The sequence below is a fragment of the Engraulis encrasicolus genome, chromosome 11, assembly GCF_034702125.1.
Source record: "Engraulis encrasicolus isolate BLACKSEA-1 chromosome 11, IST_EnEncr_1.0, whole genome shotgun sequence".
NCBI classification, from domain to species: Eukaryota; Metazoa; Chordata; class Actinopteri; order Clupeiformes; family Engraulidae; genus Engraulis; species Engraulis encrasicolus.
This window is the reverse complement of record NC_085867.1, coordinates 43,829,767-43,849,832: the sequence shown is the minus strand read 5'-3', so window position 1 is coordinate 43,849,832 and position 20,066 is coordinate 43,829,767.

The window sequence follows — 20,066 nt, the reverse complement described above, 5'->3', positions numbered from 1 at the left end:
GGCAGAGGCTACAAGAAGATTGCCACTCAACTGCAGCTGCCCATATCCACTGTGAGAGGAATAATTAAGAAGTTTAAAACAACTGGAACAGTGGTAAACAAGCCTGGACGAGGACCCAAGTTTATTTTGCCACCACGCACAGTGAGGAGGATGGTAAGAGAAATCAAAAGATCTCCAAAGCTCACTGTTACAGAATTACAACAAATGGTAGCATCCTGGGGTCACAAAGTCTCCAAATCAACCATCAGGCGCTGTCTACACGCCAACAAGCTGTTTGGGAGGCATGCACGGAGAAAACCTTTCCTCACTCACAATCATAAACGCAAGCGTCTGGAGTTCGCCAAGCGGTATTGGGGCTTCAACTGGGACCGTGTGCTTTGGTCAGATGAGACCAAGATTGAGCTTTTTGGCAACAAACACTCTAAGTGGGTCTGGCGTACCACGAAAGATGTGCATGCTGAAAAGCACCTCATACCCACTGTGAAGTATGGGGGTTAGGGTGCATCAGTTGCCCCCTATGAAAAGATATTGCCTTGGCCCTATAGTAAAAATGTTCTACACCCAGTAAAAACACACTGTGTAAAATATTTTGAAATTTGGATGAAGTCTACCGGGGCCACCAGCCCCATGAAAATACAAAATAATGGTGATAGTCAGAATCTTGGAATAGAAATAGACATTTTGCTGCATAAAGCTACCCAATAAAAAACATATTGTCTCAGCTCTGTGATAAAAATGTTCTATGCACAGTAAAATCAATCTGTGTAAAATATTTTGAAATTTGGATGAAGTCTACCGGGGCCACCAGCCCCATGAAAATAGAAAATAATGGTGATAGTCAAAATCTTGGATAGAAACAGGGCTGGACTGGCCATCTGGCATGGCGGGCATTTCCCGGTGAGCCCCGCACCCTTGTGGGCCCCCATTTTTTTTTTTAACATTAATGAAAAAAGGGGCCCATGAGGGTGCAGGGCCCACCGGTGAGTCAGTTCTCCGGCACTAATAATAATGAGGGGGCCCCCTTAAATCCAAAAGTGCCCGGGCCCTATTTATCGCCCAGTCCAGCCCTGAATAGAAATGGACATTTTGCTGCATATTGTCTCAGCTGTGTGATAAAAAAAATGTTCTATGCACAGTAAAATCACTCTGTGGAAAATGTGTTGAAATTTAGATTAATTCTACTGGGTCCACCAGGCCCATGAAAATACAAAACAATGGTGATAGTGATGGGCAACCTGGATTCCAAAGTCCAGTGCCACATATTCCAAATATAGCCAATATAATGAACCAGCTGACCCACTGCCAGTATCAAGCAAGAGATTGCGAAGTTGTATGACTTTTGTGTGCTTCACCTGTGGGCCTACAGGATTTTACAGGTAGCTGTTAATACCTGGTGGAGCATCTGTACTAAAGCTGTGAATGCTCCTTGGAATGACCTGTGTTTTTTTAAGAAATCCCTGCAGTAGTTCAATAGAGTACATACAATACAACTGTATGAGATGTTGGAAAGAGTGGCTTCCCAAAACCTGTAGGCCTAAGTCACTTCTAGGTATGTCATGGGTATCACCAGGTCCAGAGTCCATTGCCAAGGGCCTCTCGGGTAAGTTATGGTACTCATCTGATGGAGTAAAGTGAAATACTACCACAGGCGATGGGATAAAGAAGTAATGGCACTCTTCAATACAGTTGTATTGACTGCTTTGTAGCCTAGGCATTCCAAGGAACATTCACAGCTTTAGTACAGATGTTCCTCCATGAATTGTAGGCCCACAGGTGAAACACACAAATATAACAGTCATGCAGCTTTGCAATCTCTTGCTTGATACTAGCAGTGGTCCAAGGCAGCAAGGAATTGATGTTGTGTTGCAAAAGAGCAAATTTGCCTAAATATAGCAGTTTGACCATCAGTCTGTCCTGAGACTGAAGTCTGTGTAAGTGGATCGACTGAATACACAACCTGCTTAGATATTCCTTCTGTTTGTGCTCCCAATACAGGTGATCTCACTAATTACCTCATCAACCTGGCTTAAGTGGTAATTAGGCTCAGCTGGTGCATTATATTGGCTGGGGCAAATGTGTCACGCGGTTTGTCCACCTCTGTTTTAAGACAATGGCAAACCTAGATTCAAAAGCTACAATCCAGTGCCACAGATTTCAAATTACCTGGTTTTACCTGTCCAATTGCCCTAACTGGAAAGGTAAAACTAGGTATGTCATTTGGAATATGTGGCACTGGACTTCAGCTTTGGAATCCAGGTTGCCCATCACTATCACCATTATTTTGTATTTTCATGGGCCTGGTGGACCCGGTAGAATTCATCTAAATTTCAACATATTTTACACAGAGTGATTTTACTGTGCATAGAACATTTTCATCACAGAGCTGAAACAATATGTTTTTTATTGGGTAGCTTTATGCAGCAAAATGTCCATTTCTATTCCAAGATTCTGACTATCACCATTATTTTGTATTTTCATGGTTGTGAATAATTGTGACACACATTATTTGATGTCAAATAATTATTTCTTTATGTGGGATTTTTTCCCCACTGAATAAATGCACTTGTATTGAAGGTTGGATTTTTCTCTTTTTTTCCATTAAGGTCCCATATTATTTAGAAAAAAAAAAAAATAATTGGAAGCTAAAAAACACATCTCAACCAGGGGTGCCAATAATTATGGAGGGCACTGTATATATATATATGTATATGGCATGCCGTTCAGGAAAAAATAGAATATATGGATACAAAAACCTGATATATATATATAAGGAATCAAAAACCTGATATATATATATAATGAAAATCCTTGATATATATATATATAAGGAATCGAAAACTTGATATATAATGAAAAAACCTGATATATATATAAGGACTCAAAAACTTGATATATATATAATGAAAAAACCTGATATATATATAATGAAACACTAACGTGATATATATGGAATGAAAAACCTTGATATATATATATAATGAAAAAACCTGATATATATATAATGAATAACGAATGTGATATATATATAGAATCAAAACTTGATATATATATAATGAAAACACCTGATATATATATAATGAAAAAAACGTATATATATATATATATTGAATGAAAACTTGATATATATGTATATAATGGAAAAACCTGATATATATATAATGAAACACGAACGTGATATATATGGAATGAAAAACCTTGATATATATATATATAGAGAAAAAAAACTTGAAATATATGGAAAGGGAAACTCGATATATATGGAATGAACAGACAACAGTGCGCACACAAACGCACACCTTGTCTGACCAAGGCAGTTTCTCCCCAGTGTGTATGCGCCTGGCTGGTGGGCCTATGTTTTTTTTTTTGGTCTTTCACAACTTTATTTGACAGGACAGCTTGAGAGGTGGACAGGAAGCGAATTGGGAGAGAGATGGGGAGGGGTTGGCAAATGACCTGGGCCGGGAATCGAACCCATGTCGGCCGCATGGCAGACGAGTGCCCTACCGGTTGGCCACAGCAGGGCCGGGGCCTATGTCTTTTTAACCTGTGCAAGAGATACACATCTAGTTTCCTCACCTGGATACAATAACGGAGCCACAAAAAAAAGAGAGCCAAAGGACCTTATCTACCACACTGTGCAATTATGTGGGACCATCTGAATTTTCACCATGGCCAGTTCATCAGGCCCATGTCATGGCAAAACATATTTGACTTGCAGTGCTTACACAAAGCGTGAAAGGGGCAATACATCTTGAGAATACTGATCATGGTAAATGAACTGCATTTATATAGCACCTTTCCACTCCTTTGAGCATTCAAAGCGCTTTACATTGTATGCCTCACATTCACACACCGGTGGCAGTGGCTTCCATACAGGGTACCATTCTGTCAGTAACTTGGGGTTAAGTATCTTGCTCAATGACACATTGATGGGGTCAGGCAGACCAGGGCTTGAACCTGCAACCTTCTAGTTGCCAAACAGCTCCTCTACCACCTGCAGGGGGCGCCACTAAAAAAATTGGGCCCTATGAAAGTTTCATATTTTGGGCCCCCAAAATGACAAATTATGTTATCAGCATCCTTCCAGGGGCCCTCTCAGTGCTGTCGGGCCCTTGGAATCTGTAACACTTTCCACCCCTCACGGCACCCATGACCACCTGAGCCACCACTGCCGATGTATATAGGCCTAGCTGTTTTTGGAGAGATATGAGCTAAGTGAGACATAGATGATCCATGTGGTTGTCCTGAACTTTTTCCCAAAAACACTAAGTAAGTGCAAATGAGATGAAGCAAATGTTCGTTCCATATATATTGAGTTTCCCTTTATACAGTATATATATATATATATATATATATATCAAGTTTTTTTCCATATATATATATATATATATATATATATATATATATATCAAGTTTTTTTCCATATATATATATATCAAGGTTTTTCATTCCAAATATATCACGTTCGTGTTTCATTATATACATATCAGGTTTTTCCATTATATATATATATCAAGTTTTGATTCAATATATATATATACACGTTTTTTTCATTATATATATATCAGGTGTTTTCATTCTATATATATCAAGTTTTTGATTCTATATATACATCACGTTCTTTATATATATATAGATCAGGTTTTTTCATTATATATATATATCAAGGTTTTTCATTCCATATATATCACGTTCATGTTTCATTATATATATATCAGGGTTTTTTTCATTATATATATATCAAGTTTTCGATTCCTTATATATATATCAGGCTTTTTCATTATATATATATATCAAGTTTTCGATTCCTTATATATATATCAAGGTTTTTCATTATATATATATCAAGTTTTTGATTCCTTAAATATATATCAGTTTTTTTCATTATATATACATCAAGTTTTCGATCCCTTATATATATATCAAGGTTTTTCATTATATATGTATATATCAGGTTTTTGATTCCTTATATATCAGGTTTTTCTATCCATATATTCTATTTTTTCCTGAACGGCATGCCATATATATATATATATATATATATATAAAAACACCTGGCACACATCGTTCAGTGATGCATTTGAAATCTACGTTGGCTATATCTTGAACGCAGTGCGCCTGACAGCTTTGGCCGGGCTGACAGCTTTGGCCGGGTCTTGGCCAAAGTCATCTGAAAAGCATGGCCACTATGCAATGGGGACCCAGTTCTGAGCGCCCTCTCTCTGTGGGTCCGGGACCCCTTTTGTCCCTCATGTCGGCGTCCCTGCTCTAACAACTGGTCATACGGTATGATCTAAGAGGGCCATTTAGCCAGGGAGAAAGGGAGCGAGACAGGCAACTGTGATGGGCAGGGAAGCTGAGAGGGAGGGTCAAATAGGGTCAGTTGACTCGAGCCCAGGGGAAGAGGGGGCCCAGAATTGGGTCCTCATTAAATTGTTTGTAGTGAGAGGGGAAGGGTCCTTTGAATTGACTTTGTCCCGGGCCCGACCAAAGCTGCCCAAGGCCCTGGATGATGTTTTCAGCTACAGAGCTGTCATATTCTGATGCTAATAGCCCCCAATAGCATGGCCCAGCATTGAGCGGAAGCTTAGCCTTTTTTTTCTCCCCGAGAAAAGCCTTTCTGCATTTAACAGTGCGTCGCTATATGGCAGTCAGGCAGTGGCAAGCCGTTATTAAAGTGCCAATTCCTGCGATGGTGAGAAGGAGGCGATTTTCTTCCACGCTTGCCACTCCCCCACTGTGATCCAATTCTCTTCTTTAGATGTGGAAAAGGTGAGGAACAAGAACCTCTTTAGCACTTGCTGTAAGATTTCAGTGATTTTTTTTTTTTTCGTTTCTCCCCTGAAGATTTTTCTGTTCTTGGAATAAGCAACACCTATTTCCCTTTGCTCTTTCTTTCTTTTTAAAGGCATTTTAAGGGACTTAGTGCCTTTATTGATAGAACAGTGATGGAGACAGGAAGCAAGTCGGAGAGAGAGAGAGAGAGATGCATGGGGGTAGGGTTGGGAAATGACCCAGGCCAGATTCGAACCTGGGTCCCCATAACCACACAGCCCTCTTATGATATGGTGTGCCAGCGTCCAGCACTACATAACTCCACCAGCATTTTGTTCTTTTTTTACCTACCTGTGACTCCTCTCTTCGGCTGTGTGGGCAGGGTGATATAATCCTGGTGCGGTGGGCACCTCTCGAGTGATTGTCTGTGTTTGCTTTTCCATAATTGGATTGCTGTTTGTTTGACTCCCAAAACACACAGCATTACAGTACATTGTTATGAGAATGAGTCCATAATTGTTATTGAACATAGATAGCAGCAGCAGCAGCCTGTTTTCTAGCCCAGTGCACAATGCTAATAATCTGTAATGACATTAAAGACGGGCCCTCCTTAAAAGCTCATTTTATTAACTTCAGATCCATTCGCACTACATTAGCCAGTGTAATTATCCTGGGGGAGTTCATTTGTTTTTATGGCCCAGATAAATAGAATGGTGATTTATTTATTTATTTATTTTTATTTTGTATTGGGCTTTTATGCATTTTTTTTTGTCAGGGCCGCAATGAGAGTGACAGGAAATGAGTGGAGAGAGATGGAGGAGGAATGGGGCCCGTTTCCCCCGGTGGGATAGTATGGTCCCGGACAATTAGCCATTTTATTTTAGCCACAGCCAATTAAGGCATAGAAATGTGTTTTCTGATCAACCTGGTGAGATATGCATCAATTCTGCTTCAATTCTTCGACAAGTGTCAACTATAGCTCTGATATTTTGGCATGAACTTTACTCAGTTTAAAGATCGCCTCTCAACGTAATTTAATTAATATTGCCGTGTTCCCAATTGTTATTGAATGTGTTACGCGTTGGTCCTGTTTTAAAAAACGTTCTGGTTGCTTTGTTTCAAGACGTTTTTGCAAGCTGGCAAGGTGGCTTGTGGAGAAACGAGAGAGTGTTCCGTGTTTCTCGTGGAAATGCGTCTCTGATTGGCTCACTCCTCCTGCTCTCAAAGAAACGCGTCTCTGATTGGCTCAGTCCTCCAGCCTTGGGAGAGAATGTAATGGGAAACAGAGTCGCCACTTCCCCGGATGGTACTGCACTATAGGGGCGCCAACGGAGGCGTGCAGGCTCCATTCAGGGCTGTGCTCTTTCGACAGCGACCCCTAGGCGAGCTGTAGGCACGGAGCAACAGGAGTGAGCAGGCTTTATGTAAGAGGCTTTGTGCTGTGTGTGTACCTGAGAGTAGCAACCAGCTGATAGCTAAGCTAAGCTATGTTTCGGACCACCAGACGTTGCTTGTTTTGAAAACAAGCAGAAAAAAATTACTCGACATGTTTTTAGATAAATGGGTCGATATAAACCTTTGTGGGCAACGCCTTCTTTCGACGTGACGAAACACAGAAAGGCTTTCGTGATTCGCTCGTTTCTCTGCATTATTGATGTAAATTGGGAAACACCGGGAAACACAGCCAGGGGAGTTGACGCACCGCTATGAGAGCCTTGCAAGTGAGTTTAACTTGGAGTGACCGTCCGATCTTCGAAAGGAGTGAGTAAAACTGAGTTTTATCGGAAGTTGGCCTTTAAAATCAATGCCCCAGAGTAACAAACAACTGAAGAACCATATAGGCAAATTGCTTTTTCTGCTATGACGGATTACATTCAAAAATGTTTCAATGGAATTGCATAACTTGATGGGGAATGATGTCTGATTACTTTGCAGTTATGCCGGAAGTCATTTTGGCTCTGTCAGTGTTGATTAATTCCACGCCAATGAATGTCACACATATTGTATCATAATTTGTATACATATCTCAGGCTGCTCGAAGAAAGAGTCCTGGTCACATTATATGGTTCTTAATTACTTGCAACAATAGCTGTGAACTAGAAATGCATTCTCACAGAAAATGCTGGAAGCGGGCTTGCCTTTTGGGGCAGAGATGAAACAAAGTACTATTGAGAAAACAAAGCTAAAAGAAATCTTGGAAAAACTCCATCCACCCAGTCAGAAGTTATGGGCCAAACAATTCAGCCATCTTGGATTCAGCCATCTTGAAAGTGTTGTAGCTCTGCGTTTTGGGGATATACTAAATGACATGCATGGTATTTTAAGTTGGCTAAGGAACACTGCATATGATATAATTTTGAAAATCAACATGGCTTCGAGCGGGATTAGAACTCACAACCTCCATATCTGTAATCCAACCCCTTTGCCATTGTTATTAAATGACATACAATACATGATATTTGAAGTTGGCTAAGGAACACTGCATATGATATCATTTTGAAAATCAACATGGCTTCGACTGGGGTTCGAACCTCCAACCCCCATATCCCTAATTCAGCACATTTGCCATTCATACTAAATGACATACATGGCATTTTAAGTTGGCCAAGGAACACTGCATATGATATAATTTTGAAAGTCAACATGGCTTTGACTGGGATTCGAACCCCCAATCTCCATATCTGTAATCCAGCACATTTGCCATGCATACTAAATGACATACATGGCATTTTAAGTTGGCCAAGGAACACTGCATATGATGTAATTTTGAAAATCAACATGGCTTTGACTGGGTTTCGAACCCCCAACCTCAATATCTGTAATTCAGCACATTTGCCATCCATACTAAATGATATACATGGCATTTTAAGTCGGCCAAGGAACGCTGCATATGATATAATTTAGAAAATCAGGTGGGTTTCGAACCCTCAACCTCCATATCTCTAATGCAGCGGCATGCATTACCACTAAGCCAAGCAGCTAATTGTCATGCATAGTCCAGCAAGACTATATTACATTGCATTGCAGAGCTGAACAATAGACTTCTAGAATGCTTGCTCGCACCTGCTCGTTAAGAATGGAATCTTGAGACAGTGACAGTTGAAATGGAATCCTTCACTGGCTGCACCTGTTGTGATTGACTGAAAGACAGTTAGTATTGAGCTCTAAACTAGGGAGAAAAAGAGAATGAGTTTTTTGTCTTTACAACATCGTTGTAAAAAAACTAAAAGGAGTTGGCACGTGTCCTTTTCACAGATCGGAGTCATGCTTGTGATCTCTCTAACAGTCTTTGAATGAAGTTTATAGGTTAAATTTTTCAGGCACAAATGGACCTCCGTGTGGGACATGCACTGATCTCTTGAAAAATGCCCTTTTCGAAAGACTGGGATTCTCCATAGAGCCAGGCCTGTTTTTTTTACAAACCTGCCATTTAAAAAGTATTGGGATTTGGGAGATGAAACTTTGACAATTTGGAGACATCCCATAGAGCTCGCTAACAACGCATCAACTAAACTTCTAGGTGAAAGTGTTGATGTTTTATGACCGAAAAAGCCTCCTACACTCTAATCTCTAGAGTGGCGGAACCTTGGTTCATGGAGGTTCCACCACTGTTTCCAATGGGGACCCAGGCTTTAACAAAATCGCCAAAAACGGGAAAACGACAAGAGACACGGAGAAGCCTATAACTATACGCGATCTCCAAGCCGAGCCGGTCGTTTTAGTGTTTGAACGGTGTCTCTATCTCGAAAGGCCTAGGAGGAGATCCATTTTCTATTTTTACTGTCCCCCTGCACAAGACCAAGCTATAATAAATAAAGAAACAGGACTTAGAGATTACTATAAACGGGCCTTGCTCTGCAAGGGCCATGCTCTGCATGGTCCTTGCTCCGCAAGCCCGCTTAATTAAAAAAAATGTAGCCTAATTATGTTGCATGAAAATAAAGCTGAGAAATCTCGCAGGAAATATGTGGCATCCAAATGAACTGAAGCTTTGTATGTAGGCTATGTATCGCACCATGTTCCAAATGTTCAGTTAATGACCACGGTGTTGTTTATTACATAAATGGAAATCATCTCCCCACAGTCACACTCCGACTCACTAGATCACCAAACATCCACCCCATGTTTATCTAATCTCAGTATGCCAACACTTAAGCTCTATAGAGGCTGATTTCACAGTAATGAGGATTGCGCTAGTCATCAACCCTACCTGTGTCGATTGACTGTGGAACTGCTTGTGCGACTCTGAACTCATTTTCTGCAATTAATAGTTATCTGGTTTCACAAAAACCAATCAGCTGCTATGACTAGGGACCAATCAGCTACTATTACTAGGGACTATTTCCTTGTCAGTCTAACTTTGAAGGATGTCAGTTGCCGTGCTGCGTTACCTTCAGCCAGAGCCGGTGACACAGCTTTGACCGGGCCCAGGACAAAATTATCCGAAAGGGCCCCTGTACGTGCGATGTAATTGGGTCCCAATTCTGGCCCCCGCTTTCCCTGGGCCCGGGACAAGTGACCCGCTTGCCCTCCCCTGTCATTGAGCCTTCCTGCAACATCTACTGTATACAACTGCAATTATGTTGGATACAAAAAAACATGTTGCCATATATACCTTTGCACACACAATAGAATATGAAATGGAATCCATTATTCCTCCCTTGGTCTGTTGTGCAGCGAGACACGTAAACTTCAGATGCACAGCTTGTTTTGATCATAGTTGAATTCCATTACTGTTGTATGTCGGTCATCCTCCTCAGCAGCTGGCCCAGGCAAGATGAAAAGAATCTATCTTCTTTTGAAGCAATACTTCCTGCCATGCTTCCATTCATTGTGCCTATATACTAGGAGTTTGGAACAGTTTTGAAAGAAGAAGAAGAAAAAAAATCCCAAGCAATATTGTATGCCGATACACAATCGTGCAGTTAACATAGAGATACATTTTTCCCTTGTAACTAGAATCTTGATCTGACTTTTTGAAACTTCATTCTTTTGAATTACTTGTTCTTTATTACTTTGGTTTCTTTATCATTCTGTGAAGTTCACAATATTTTTTTTACGTGTGTAGGTGTACCTGCACTATAGTCTTGTGGTTTGTGCCTTCTCCCCTCGGAGTTAGATTGCTGCCTCTGGCAAACCTGTTGCAGTGGGTGATTTATTTTCATTAACCATCGTTGACAGTGTCGCAATCATCGTCATTATGCCAGCAAATTTATCACCGACTTGGCGTTGTGTGGTGTAGTGTAGTGTTGCTGCAATCACTGTTTCCCACAAACGCATACAAGACATTTTTCCTGGAGGCTTTGTTTGCCATGCGTGCCGAAAGCCTGCTGTTTATAAGCCACCGCTAAAACAAAGGCAAATAGAGTGCAGCAGGGAAAACAGGGTCAGCGAATCCTTTGTGAATTTTCTCAAGGATTGCAAGAAGAGGGGGCATGGTTTGTCTGCAGGAATAGTTTACCAGTTTAATGATTCAGAAATAAGGGGAAGGGGGCACACGGAGTAGCCAGTGACTATAGCCCTTATTTGATGTGTGTGTGTTGCTTGTGTAAACTTATTTACTGTGCTATAAATGTGCAATATAAGTTAAATATGGGGCAAACAAACGTCTCACTACTTCACTGATCATACTTGACATTGCTACTTCACTGGATATACATTAAGACTGGATGGGGAAGTGCTGTGGCGCAGTATACTCATACATACGATATACTGCCCGTGCAATATGGGGAGCCAGCTTCAAATCCAGTCTGGGTCATTTCCTACCCTTCACCATCTCTCACTCTCTCTGCCACTGCTTTCCTGTCTCCCTTCACTGCCCAATACTAATACAGGCAAACAATAGCATATAATACATCTGTAATTGAATAAATATATATGCCTGAAAAGGAGCTAATAAATGGTGGCCAGATTAGGATGTGAAAACAGATTAGGATGTGTTGTTATGCCTTCAAAGGTTTAATCAGTGAAGACTTAAATCATTTATGGCCATTTCATTTCAATGATTTAAAAAACCATTTGATATTCAGGTTCTCATCAGACATGGCTGATTTCCTGATGGCTTTGTGGTTAAATCAAAATGGACAAGAGGAAATAGATGAGTACGATTCATGAAGCAATCTGGTTAGAATTTTGAAATGTCTTTGTCTTTGTTTTGTACATGACAATGTTTAAGGCAGTCAAGGCAATCAAGGTCAACAGACCTAAGTCACATGAACAAGTCTGACAGGCGGACAAAGATACGTCCATCTATGTATTGCCGCCTTGTGGACACAGGAGGGAATGACAATTGAAAGAATGCATTTCAGACGGACGGACGGACCGACAGACAGACAGACCGACCAACCGGCCGATCGACAGATGGACATACCCTCTTATAGAGATGCTAGGACACATCTAAAATCACACTACAAAAATCAAAATGGTTTCCAATGGACCGACCTATGGACAAACTGACACAGTATTGTAGTAGTCAAAGGCATATAATCAATGAGTCAAAGACATACGACTAAAAACATTGAACAAATATCGTGTTTTGTTTGACAGCATTTGACTTTCGTGTGATGATAGTGATTTAGTTTAAGTGTTTGTAAGATCTGAAAGCCAGTGTGTGACCTCCATGTGACCTCTGAAGTGAGGTCCTCACCTGCTGCTCAGCTGTTAATGAGCTCCGAAGGCCTGCTGTTCTCTCACAGACACAGACACAGCCTCCGTCACTTTGGAGTAAGGGGAGGGGGGCGGGAGGGGGTGTTGTCTGCATGTGTGTATGTGAGAGAGACAGAAGCGTGTGCAAGTGTGTGCGTGTGTGTGTGCGCCTACAGGTGTGTGTGCTAGAGAGTGGAGAGAGTGAATGTATGTGTGAGTGTGTGTGTGTGTGAGTATGTGTAGCGTATTTGGTAACACTTCCAAATAAGGGGCCATAATTAACAGTAAAGTAGCTACAACCTAATACTTAAGTAAGGGTTAATAATCATTACTTAATGCCACATTAGACACATATTAATTGTTATTAATGCATTAGTAAGCAGTTACTTAACTATTAGATAACTATTACCTTGTGTTACAAGTTAATAGCATATTATTATTTAACTAATAGATAAGTAAGGGCACAGTTAATAGTTAAGTAGCTATCAGGTCATACTTAACTAAGGACCAAAAGTAACACTTACTTAATACAAAAGCAACGCATAACTAATGGTTATATAATACATAAATATTGGGTTTTGGGACCCTTATATTAGAGTTGGCTGAGGATAACTAATGGTTAATTAATAGATAGATATTGGTGTTTGGGACCCTTATATTAGAGTTGGCTGTGGATAACTAATGGTTAATTAATCGATAGATATTGGTGTTTGGGACCCTTATAATAGTGTTGGCTGAGCATACCTAATAGTTAAGTAATTAATCTACTGTGACATCTAGTTTTCACTCGTTCAAATCACTGTAATAGTGGCAACAGGAGCCATTATATAGCAAGGATTGGACATACACTTCTCAATGATGGTGGGATGATGAGATGTAATTTTTTCATGTATCACTTATTAAATTTAATGGTAAAAACCCTACAATAAATGCAGAACATTATGAAGAGTAACAGTTTTGAAGCAAAACTAAACCATTCCTTTGTGATAATTAGGTTAATGTTTGAGAATATTAGCTCCAAGAAGAGCAGTGCATGATGGGTACGCAATCTATAGACAACAATAATTCGGTATTATTTAATCATTAGATATGCCTTACTTTTGTATTAAGTAAGTGTTAATTAAGGTCCTTGGTAATAGTTATCTAATAGTTAAGTAACTGCTTACTAATGTTTAACATGTGAATTAAAAACAGTTTATATGTGTCTAATGTGGCATTAAGTAATGATTATTAACTGTTACTAAAGTATTAGGTTATAGCTAATTTGCTGTTAATTATGTTAATTATAATTATATATATGGCCCCTTACCATGTGTCTCAAGTTAATAGCATATAATTATTTAACTAATAGATAAGTAACGGTACAGTTAATAGTTAAGTAGCTATTAGGTCATACTTAACTAAGGACCTTAATTAACACTTACTTAATACAATAGTAAGGCATATCTAATGATTAAATAATACCGAATTATTGTTGTCTATAGATTGCGTACCCATCATGCACTGCTCTTCTTGGAGCTAATATTCTCAAACATTAACCTAATTATCACAAAGGAATGGTTTAGTTTCGCTTCAAAACTATTACTCTTCATAATGTTCTGCATTTATTGTAGGGTTTTTACCGTTAAAACTAATAAGTGGTACATGAAAAAATTACATCACATCATCCCACCATCATTGAGAAGTGTACGTCCAATCCTTGCTATATAATGGCTCCTGTTGCCACTATTACAGTGATTTGAACGAGTGAAAACTAGATGTCAGTAGATTAATTACTTGACTATTAGGTATGCTCAGCCAACTCTATTATAAGGGTCCCAAACACCAATATCTATCGATTAATTAACCATTAGTTATCCGCAGCCAACTCTAATATAAGGGTCCCAAATATCAATATCTATCTATTAATTAACCATTACTTATCCTCAGCCAACTCTAATATAAGGGTCCCAAAACCCAATATTTATGTATTAATTAACCATTAGTTATGCGTTGCTTTTGTATTAAGTAAGTGTTAATTTTGGTCCTTAGTTAAGTATGACCTGATAGCTACTTAACTATTAACTGTGCCCTTACTTATCTATTAGTTAAATAGTAATATGCTATTAACTTGTAACACAAGGTAATAGTTATCTAATAGTTAAGTAACTGCTTACTAATGTTCAACATATGCATTAATAACAATTAATATGTGTCTAATGTGGCATTAAATAATGATTATTAACCCTTACTTAAGTATTAGGTTGTAGCTACTTTACTGTTAATTATGGCCCCTTATTTGGAAGTGTTACCGCGTATTTGTATGTAATGTGTGCGTGTGTGTGTGTGTGCGCGCGCGCGCGCGCGTGTGTGTGTGTGCCCATGGTTTCGAGTGCGTGTGTATTTGTGTGTGTGTGTGTGTGTGTGTGTGTGTGTGTGTGTGTGTGTGTGTGTGTGTGTGTGTGTGTGTGTGTGTGTGTGTGTGTGTGTGTGTGTGTGTGTGTGTGTGTGAGAGTATCAAATCAAGTCCAGTTGGCTTTACATATTACTGGTCCTACAAAGAATTGAAATTACACTTCTTAGTTTCCCATGCAGATATAGACATACAATACTTTAGGTATAGCTATAGACATAGACATAAAACATACAGACATTAATATTAAAGTGCAAGACTGCACAGGAGACATATGGAGCAGTGGTCAAGTTGTAGAATCAAACCAGGGTCAAATCAATTTTTTTTTTTTTTTTGGTATTTTGGTATTTTATTAGGATCCACATTAGCTGATGTAACCCATCATCTACTCTAGTTGTTAAAAGTACAATGTTAACACAATATGTGAAGAAGGGATGCCTGTTTTAGAGGGGGATGATTTCTGACCAGTGTCATTGAGTGGGATGATTTCAGACCATTTTCATTGTAGGGGGGATGTCATCCCCCCTCATCCCCCTACAACTCGAGCCCTGATATGGAGACTATACAGTACCGGTATATTAAAAAATAGAGGTAGGCCTATTTGTGTTGTGCATATACTATTTACATTGCCCTCGTGTAACATTCTGACTTAGCAGTAGTAGTATTGTGGCATAGTAATAAATTACATGAAGTTATTCAAAACACAGGTTATACAACATTAAGTAACAGATACATTTTTAGTTGTGTGTATATTTACATTGTCCTAGTACAGTGGTTCTCAACCTATTTTGAACAAACGCCCCTTGGCATCACCATAAGCCTCCCAACGCCACCTTGACCTCAACATAAGCCTGACAACGCCCCCCTTAGTATTACATGTAAAAAATGAAATGGATGAATGCCCCCCAATGGCAACTAAGCACCGCCCCTCTCAGCTGTATCTTTCTCAATGCCCCCCTAGGGCTCCCGAACTGGGGGGCTGTAGAGCCCCTGTTGAGAAACACTATCCTAGTATAACATTCTGAGATGCAATAAATGACAAATAAATAACATTGAGTTAGAGAACCAGTTGTTCAGGACAGTCAGACACGTATATTAGGCATGATATGTAGCTGCAACATACTGTATTTTTGTGTGTAGTATTACAGAGCCCTATAGTGTGTGTGTGTGTGTGTGTGTGCGCGTGTGTGCGTGCGTGAGTGCATGTGTGTGCGTGCGCGTGTCTGTGTGTGTGTGTGCACGCATGTGTGTGTGTGTGTGTGTTCATGCGTATGCAAGTGTGTACATAAATCACTCAGCTGAACGTCAGTTTCCAGAAAAGCGCAGCCTCTACGGGGGGACAACGTCTCAGCCATCGCAGCTCGCTGATTAAGAAAGACACATGAACGCACTCATAGAACTCTGCATGTGTAATGTATGCAGATGAAATTCAACTTGAATGTGACTTCAGAAAATGTAAGCGCTTGCTTTTGGCAATCATCTGCGTTTGACTTCTTTTTTTTCCCCCTCCTCCTCCTCCTTCTCCTTATTTGCTGCACATGGCACACAGTCTGCCAAGAACAGTTTCCACAATTTTATTTAAAGTTTGGAAGTCTTTTCATGATTTCCAAGCAACCAAGAACACGCTGGCGCTTTACTCCGCGGCCATCTGTACGCACAGCCACCCAGGGAAATTAATTGCACGCGCAACGTCCACAGCCGTCAGTTTGTGGAGAGTGTAAATACACAGATCTGTGGCATGCCTGAAATGGTTCATCAGCAGTCAGCAGCGAAAACAGACGAAGATGCTACAGTGTGCTTACATGCTATATGGCTAAATGAAGGCCCATATGACTCTTTTTTTGTGCAAGATATTTTTGCTTTTTCTTTGAAGGGACACTAGAGGGGTTGGATGTTATTAGGCCAGATGGGATTAAATCAGGATTAAAGACAGATAGGATTAAATCAGAGCAGGACCTAAGGACAATGGAGATGCTGTCAAAACAGACAGACAGACAGACAGACAGACAGACAGACAGACAGACAGACAGACACACTATGTAACTCTGCTTCTGTATTGTGAGCTCCACTCCGTGTTTGTATCTATTTCCTCACACCTCTCAGGTGAGTCTCCCTCTCTCTCCCTGTCTGTGTCTCTGTTTTCAACATTCTTGCCAGATGTACGATAATTATCGTATTTGTACCATAATTTTGTCCATTTTGTCCTCTGTGCGATCAAAAAAAATGATGCACGATCATTTTGGGTCCCCACAGAATGTATTTGGTGGAGGTAGGGGGGGAGGGGCTCTCTCAGTTCTCTTTGTCCTGGGCCTGGTTAAAGCTCTCCCCCTGCCTCTGAGTTGAGTGTCCCTCTCTCCCTGTCTGTCTCTGTCCCCACCCCTCTAAGGTAGCTGTCCATCTCCCCCTGTCCCTCTGTCTGCATCTCTGTCCCCTCCCCACCCCTCTTTCCCTGTCTGTGTCTCAGCTGTCCCCATACCTCTCAGGTGAGTGTTTCTTGCTCTCTCTCTACCTGTCCCCATCTCTGTCCCCTCAGTGGTGAGTGTTCTCCCTCTTTTTCCGGTCCCCAATTCTGTCCCCCTCACCTCTACAGTAAGGTGAGTGTTTCTCCCTCTTTCTTCCAGTCCCCATCTCTGCCCCCTCACCGGAGTGTCCCTCTCTCTACTTATACCTGTCTTTGTCCCTTCACCTCTAAGGTGACTGTCCCTCTCTCTTCCCTTCCTGTACCTGTCCCCTCACCTCAACAACACCAACAACAACACAGGTAACAATACTGTATATGTATATGTCCCTCTCTCCACTTATACCTGTCTCTGTCCCCTGACCTCTAAGGTGACTGTCCCTCTCTCTTGTTGTCTCTGTCCCCTCACCTCTAAGGTGAGTGTCTCTCTCTCTACCTGTACCCATCTCTGTCCCCTCAGTGGTGAGTGTTCTCCCTCTTTCTTTCTTGTCCCCAATTCTGTCCCCATACATCTAGAGTAAGGGAAGTGTTTCTCCCTCTCTCTTCCTATCCCCTCACCTGAGTGTCCCTCTCTCTCCTTACATATACCTGCCTCTGTCCCCTCACCGCTAAGGTGAATGTCCCTCTCTCTACCTGTCTCTGTCCCCTCACCTCAGCAACACAACAGCACCAATAACAAAATCTGCCCCCATGTCCCCGTCCCCCTGTCTGTGTCCGTGTCCGCACACCTCTGAGGTTGCCATGGAGGAGCGCGCTGCCTGGTTCACATGACTCATGACATCTGCCCGCAGCATCCCCACATCCTCATGCCCTTCCTACAGTTAGTCAGCTGCTCATGGTGTGTGTACGGTACACTGCGTGTGTGCACTGCCTGTGTGCACTGCGTGTGTACAATGTGTTTGTGTGTGTGTCTGTGTGTGTGAGTGTGTGAGAGAGAGAGAGAGAGAGAGAGAGAGAGAGAGAGAGAGAGAGAGAGAGAGAGAGAGAGAGGGAGGGAGAGAGAGAAGAGAGAAAGTGTTTTGTGTGTGTGTGTGCTTGTGTGCGTGTGTGCGTGCGTGCGTGCGTGCGTGCGCGCGCATCAGTGTGCGTATTTCGCCAGTTTGGCAGCATCCCATTGTGTGTGTGTGTGTGTGTGTGTGTGTGTGTGTGTGTGTGTGTGTGTGTGTGTGTGTGTGTGTGTGTGTACGCATCAGGCGTACTGTACAATAACAGCTTGCAGCTTTTGCAGCTTGTTAAGATTTGTTTGTCCTTAAGACGACAACAACACATCAGCGACATCAACAACAAAACAATCGCAACACTGTCTATAAAAAACACTGTCAAAAAAATGTTGCAATCAAATTAGAAGTGGAATGATTAGGCTCATTGTTATGAACAGAATGGAACAGTGGCATGGGAATTCTGAATAGACCGGAAACTGATTGAACAATCCAACAGATTGCATCATCAACTGTCAAGGTTGAATAGCTTAATGTGCCACAGACGGAACATCTGTGTGTGAAGACAGAATGCTAACTTCACTCGAGATGATTCGAGACTGATTTTATATTACTTAAGTTGTCTAATCAAAGTAGCGATAACTACACTTTTCTGTTCTTATTCTGAATTCACTAGTGATGATGTGGGGGATTGTATGTGCCTTTACTGCAGTGTTGAAAAATGTTTTCCCCCTAAATCACCTAATTCAATCTGATATCCCACCAGGCATATGTCATTGGTCCACTGTTTACTTTTTAATTTTTTCCTATTTCTAATGTTTCTAACTCAATACAATTCCAATAACTGAAGATGATCCTTCTATCTATAGAATATTTTTACATTATTACATTACATTGCACTCAGCTGACGCTTTCATTCATTCAAAGCGACTTACAGTCAGGGTGTTGGTTACAGTCCCTGGAGAAATGTGGGGTTAGGTGCCTTGCTCAAGGGCACTTCAGCCATGGATAGAGATGTAGGGAGAGGTCATGGGGGATTTGAACCTGCAACCCCTAGTTTGAAAGACCAACTCTCTAACCACTCGGCCAAAGATGGAGCATAATGGACTGCCTCGGTGGGGGAAAGAAGGGAAAAGAGAGACGGAAAAGGGGGAAAGGGAGAAAAGAGAGGAGAAGAGAGAATTTTTTTTCTTATTACAGACTAATATGAGAGCTTTTAAGTCGTTCTACTCATGTTTTCAACTGTATTTTCTTTTTACAAACTATATAAATAAATATATATATACATTTTTGTGCTGCATTGGATGACACTTGCCAGGATTTGCACCAGTGTTACTTACACTGAATGTATAATCTTGTATATTATTTTATATGTGTTGTATACTGCAATTATGATGAGATTGTAGTTATATATTATATCAGTTGTAGTATGCATACTTACACAGAAATGATAGTGTACCATTTAATATCCCACTGTCCACCTATCCCACTATCCAATATCCTCACTCAATTTACAGAACAACGCAGTTGCATGAACTCCTTCCAATCTATAACAGAGTCCCGAGGCAGGACGGGACAGTACCAGCCCTTCAGTTGAGTGTGGCTTGTTGTCTTGTTTTTCGCCGGGCCACATAAGTGTAATGGTAGTCATCCTAGACCTGCCGTTTCCGAGGAAGGTCAGCCCTGCCACTCACTCCTGAGGAGATTGAGTGAACCACTGAGATGGAGTAGGCTTCACGATAGTCCTCTAAGGCGTCAGACTAAATACTAAAAACCCAACACTGCAATGGTACAGACGGCAAATTTGACCTCTCCATGATATCGCCCCTTTGTGTCACCGCACGAATACACCGGCCGT